The 6,273-nt window shown below is 40.5% G+C and overlaps 1 pseudogene; it reads left to right on the top strand.

The window, feature by feature from the left end:
* The first annotated feature begins 1,463 nt into the window (after positions 1-1,463).
* Positions 1,464-2,254, top strand: LOC126249343 (uncharacterized; annotated as a pseudogene).
* The last annotated feature ends 4,019 nt before the right edge of the window (positions 2,255-6,273 follow it).

Below are 6,273 nucleotides of genomic sequence, written 5' to 3'. Positions count from 1 at the left end.
CACTTGTGTATGAGACACCAGTGGATACGGATGGAATTAGTTGCCAGAATTGTAGCTGCCCATGGTGTGATTTGAAATACACCCAGGGATATTTGTAAATGTGCTTCAGAATCTTGTTCGCTGCTGTCATGCTTGCATTGAGGTTGATGGCCATCAGTTTCAGCACATTTTGTAAGATACAGTAGAAATGGTACCTTCAGTGTGTCAGTGATGGTATTTGCAGTTAACTGTAAATAATGTAAATAAAAAAGTACACCTTAATCTAATTTTATTCTTATTATCTTCGTAAGCTGATTTTGCCAACCCAGCTTCCTTACCTCAAATTGTTCAGTGGAATATTCTGTGTCCTGTTAAATTTTTGCACACTTACAGAAACACCCTGTATATGAGCTTTAATGTTATTTGTACCTATAACAGTAATGTTAATAATAATACTATTATGGTCATTATTATTAATATTATGAAAGTCATTAGATATGAATGGGCCATGTCTGATTTTATGTATATATATTTGTAGGATTTGAAAGTCTGTCCCCAGACATCAATATCCTAAAGCAGTGCAACACAATTAACTCAAAAAAGTTGCCTCTAAAAATGCGTAAGTATTAAGGAGAAACTGAGATTTTCAGTTATTGAGCGTAATATGAAGGTTAATAGAACCATTAAATTCTGTCCAAAACAATAGATTGCATTTTCTTGAGTGGAAACTTTGAAACTCTGTTATGTGGATGTGATGGAAAAAGGCGATTCAGTAAATCTAAGAGACATTTAGGGGATTAATGAATTTTACATCTAGTTATGTTCAGATTTGAAGACTCACTTAGAAGTCTTCAAAGATGTTTCTAAGACCATTTGGAATGAGATACTTGATCGCCTGCAACAAATATACCATGAGGAGGTAATAATGGAAATTAAAAAAGCATCCTTTGTAGCTGTCATGGCTGATGACACAACAGATCTTTCAGAACACATTGAAATGATCCTCTTTCTTTTGCTATGTATTGAATGGAGAAATATCTGACTGTGTTGGGGATGTTTTACCGAGAATATCAAGCTGAAGATGGCATGTCAAAACATATTTTGAACAATAGGACATAATCCATCAAGTAAATGGACTAAACTGGCACCTCAGACATTTAGTGGTGCAAATATCATGAAAGGGAGAAAAACAGAAGTTCAAGCAAAACTAAAAGCATTTATATTACTGGACGTATTATTCATTGTTATGCACCTCTACTTAATTTAGTAATGAGAAATACAACAAGTATTATATGGAATGTAAGAATATTTTTCTATAATAATCTGACTGTATTCCAATACCCTGCTTGAGATCACAATATGTGTCCATTCTAAAGAAGCATTTTGATGCCAGCATTCCACATCTATCCCGTACTAGGTGGTACTTTGACATATGACCCATAAAAAAGTTCAAGAAAATTTGTAACCTTTCAAAAAACTAACTTACTGAAATTCATTCAACATCAAATGCAAATCAAACCATTGCAGAAGCAACAGAAACTTTAAAATTTCTGGTCGCTGATTATTTTAAGTTTTGGTTAGAGCTTTTTCCTCAGATTATGTTTCATGTTAAAAGTAGTTTACAACTAAATGCAATTTCAGGAAAAAGTATGTTTAAAATTCATGAACATTTAACAAATTTCAAATTGCTATTTTAAAATTAAGAAGCTCAAAGTACTCTAAGAGTCCTTTAAAGGAAGCTAAGGAAGTATGTGACTTTATAGATGTTGATGTAATGGACAGATATTCTTCTACTAAACACTTTGTACTTGCTAAATTGTTCAACAAGAAATACTTCACTAGGTATAAGGATGAACATCCTCCAGAAGAGATAGCACTGACCAGTGAAGCATATTCCATGACTGACAAAGAAAAGCTTGAAACGGAACTAAAAACATTCTGTCACAGGAGTGATGTTCGTGAATATTGCAAATTAATTTAGCTGCAGAAATTTGTATTGAAAAAAATAGAAATCCAGATGATGCTCTCAGCAAAATTACAAAACTAATAAAAATCCTCATGACATTTCCTATGACCATATCACATGCATACCACTGCTTTTAGATTGAAAAGAATTAAAAAAAAAATTTAAGAGGCACTAAGGATTTGGAAAGATCAAATACACTTGTAGTTATTTCAGTGGAGACAAATTTCCTCAGTTGTCATCCAGAGTTCAAAGAGAAATTTATTGACTTTTTGTGTGAATTAACAAAAGAAGATAGGATTTCATTTTTAAATGAGTAGATCAAGCTTGAACTGTAACAATTTACGTTAAAGTAATTAAAAATATTTGATTTTGTTCTTTATTGTTGTCAAATTCCAGAAAAAATTCCATTTTCTAAATTTTTGTTTCCTTTTACATGATTTTAAAATAATGCTAAAAATTTTCTGAAGCAGTACCTCCACAAATTTTAGCTATGAGCTGTCACTGCTTTTATATCAAGGTAATAACTCACGGTAGAGGCATAGCTTGCCAAATTTTTGACGTCACCGTCGTCAATATCTATGCTCCATCTGGAACGACCTTAAAATCAGAAACAGCTAACTTCTTTAAGCAAAACATCATATACTTGCTACGCCGCAACCCAACTCAGTTGATAATTAGTGGTGATTTCAACTGTGTGATCCACAGGAAAGACCAATCGCCAAACTTTAATTACTGTAGGGAACTACATGATCTGGTGCGTCACCTGCAGCTGAAGGATGCGTGGGAACTAAAATTTCCTACCCTGGTAAAGTACACGTACCTGACCACTACCGCATGTAGCCGTCTAGACCGTTTGTACATCTCTGAGAACATTTGCCAACATGTTCTGGACGCCGATGTCATTCCGGCTAGCTTCTCCGACCACTGCGCCCTCTGTGTCACGATAAATCTGGCGAAACAGCATACTAAATGGCATAGGATTCCGTGGAGCCTAGATGTTTCTATTCTCGCCGATGCCTTGCTACAAGATGTCATCTCCACGACATGGGCGGATTGCCTCAAGCAATGCTGCAGATATCCGAGCAAGATAGCCTGGTGGAATGCTGCGGTCAAACGGAAAATGCGATTATCTTTAAGAAACTACAGTTGGCAACGGGCGCAAGATGTCAAACGCACGATTGATTTTTACCAAACAGTTCTGCGAGAGTTGTATGCGACTACGACACCAACCAACACACAGCTGACGACCATCAAACAAATAAAAGCGAAGCTTATAGGCATAAAGCGAAAGCAGCTTGAAGGACTGAAGATCAAATCTAAAGCAAAATCGCTTCAAGAGGACGAACTTGCATCGCTGTATCACCTCATAAAACATCGTGCCCATCGCAAGCGAGCTTTTATCGGTGAGCTGGACACAGATGATGGACTCCGTTTGACCTGACAGAGTGATATTCTTACTGCCGTTTACCGGTACTTCACGGATCTGTACTCGCAATGCGATACATATGGTGATGACGGCGGCGATATCGTGAGTGCTCTGCCCACCGTAGTCACGTCTGCGGACAACTCGGCGGTCGTACACGATTTTGCTCCAGACGAAGTCCTTGAACTGATTTCTGGCTCGCCACCAAATAAATACCCTGGCCCTGATGGTTTGCCACGGGAATTTTATGTGCGCTTCTGGCCCATAATCGGACACGCATTTACAGATGTTCTCAATGAAGTGATGCGAGGGAGTGACGTGCCGGCCGAAATGAAGGAAGGCCGCATTGTATTGATACCAAAAAGCAAACACCGAAAAACCTTGGATAACTTCCGACCTATTACTTTACTCAATTTTGATTACAAAACCTTCGCCAGAGCACTCAACAGCAGATTGTCTCCGTTAATCAAGCAAGTGATCACAACCATCAATCATGCATCCCTGGTCGCACTATTATGACGCCCCTTTCGGAATATAGAGATGTAACAGCCTTAGCGTCAGTCACTAACGTGAATCTCGCATTGCTGTTTATCGACTTTTGCAAGGCTTTTGATCGCGTCCGCCACGAGTACCTCCTACAGCTACTGCAGCGTTGTGGTTTTGAGCAACGGGTTATAAATGTCGTGAAACATTTCGTCACGGGCATTACAACCAGAATCAGCGTAAATGGACAGCTTACTCAACCCATAGAAGTCCAAAGAGGAGTGCCGCAGGGGAGCCCTCTCTCCATGATGTTATTTGTTTTATCGCTCGAGCCGCTCTTACGCTCTGTTCATGACAAACTTGCAGACCTTTCGATCGCCGGGACGTCCTTCGTGGTTCGTGCTTACGCCGACGTCGGAGTGTTATTGCGCAACGACGGAGACGTATCAACCCTCAAGACCGCGGTAGACGAGTACTGTCGTGCTTCCGGTGCTAAAATCAACGCTGGTAAATGCACCTTTGTCAACATTCGAGGATTAGACGCAGCTATTATACCTTGGGCGAAGCGTGTCGAAGCCCACACCACTCTGGGGATGATTATCGACAAATGCCCGCTAAAAATGAATGCAAAAAATTGGAAGCAGGTCACCAATAAAATGCAAGGTGCCATCTATGAAAACAATTGGCGGTCCGTTAACATTCTCCAACGCATACGACTCCTCAGCAGTTATATATTCAGTAAAGCGTACTATATGGCCTAACTATTTCCGGTCCCCAAGATGCAGGCCAAACACGTGTTGAAACTCTCTAATAGATTTATCTGGCAAGGGCATCTGTTCAAAGTGAAATACACCACGCTGACGTCTTCCAGACAGGCCGGCGGACTAAACATGCCTGACATTAACCGACAGTGTACTGCGTTATATATTAAACGAATCACCCATTTGTTGGACAAGGAACCTCTCAGCGTAGTCAGTTGGCTCTTCCGAACCTTACAACCCACCGATACGCATCCACCCATTGATGTAGGTAAAATACATTACAAAGTACGACATGTCAAGCAGTAAGCTATATTGATGGACATTATTTCACGCAGGATTTACCGACGGCGCACCTGTTATTAAAAAGATGGACATCTCCAATAGTCCGGAATCCCATTGAACTTAAATACCCGAGTGTTCATTGGAAGGCAGATTGGGACAACATAAGTTTAACCGTCCACACTGCTGAAGTGGCGTCCACATGGTATAAAGTGGTAAACGATGTTATACCCACTAATGAAAGGTTGCATAGAATCGGTTTAAGTGACAGTGATAAATGCGTCCGCTGTGGTCTGGTCGACACCTTACGCCATCGCTTCACTTGTGGCGGCCATCTCATTAACTGGAAATGGATGCAGCAGAGGCTGGGCCTGATTACCCGCAGCAGACCAGCCAGCCACTGCACCGACATCCTGCTCTGGCCGGACGCGAAATATTTTCCCGCTACCAAGAACAACATCGTGATGTGGATGTTAGGACAGTTTGTAACATATATCATCATCCACAATAGTGAAGATAATCTCATTAGTTTCGAGGCTTACATGAGAACGGCACGCTGGAAGATGAAGCGTTACCCAAATTTCAGGAAGATGTTTGCTAACATGTTAGACATAATTTTTGAAAAACAAGGCGTAGGGTAATTCTCGATGCCGGTAACGACACAAATCACGTGGTTTAGTGGTAATCGTCGTGCATTCTAAACTTGTAGTCGCATGTTGGCGTCCAGTGTTTTTTTTTTTTTTTTTTTGTTTTAACCACATGTCGGTCTAAAGTTAGGAGTCTGATTGAACATGGAAGATAATTCGCTTAACATTCTACCAACCAGCAATAACAAGTATTGCAGAAACAATTCCGCAGGACAGCTCGTGGCTGCGTCGCGATCATAACAGCTTACGCTCGAGCGTTTCCTCGCGCTGCAGCGGCTACCGGCCACCGGCCAGACGCCACCCGCCGCCTGAAATCCGGCGCCACCTGGGTGAATGCGGCGCGACGCTGTCAATGTATGTATCAACTGTCATTTTCGAATTTGAAGTTCTAATTATCATCTTGCAGTTAAGCATTGGATTTTGCATATTTCAAAATCATGAACTACAGTTAACCATTGTAAAATTGAGTCGCAAGTGGAAAAAGGTGTAACATCTGCAACACAACGTTTACTTTTGGTATAACAGAGAGGTGAACGCAGAGGAGGCAGCTAGAAAGATTTGAACTGTGTTTGGAGCGAGTGCTTTTGGGAAAAATACGCCAAAGACCGTTCTGGCATGAATGATTTTCCCCATTAAGGAAGTCTCGACTACTGACATATGTGATAGATTACCATTTTACCATCATGCGACATTTGCATTCAACAGGCAAAGTTCAGAAGTCTGATGTAGGAGTAC

The sequence above is a fragment of the Schistocerca nitens genome, chromosome 3, assembly GCF_023898315.1.
Source record: "Schistocerca nitens isolate TAMUIC-IGC-003100 chromosome 3, iqSchNite1.1, whole genome shotgun sequence".
Lineage (NCBI taxonomy): Eukaryota > Metazoa > Arthropoda > Insecta > Orthoptera > Acrididae > Schistocerca > Schistocerca nitens.
This window is presented reverse-complemented; position numbering and strand designations above follow the sequence as displayed.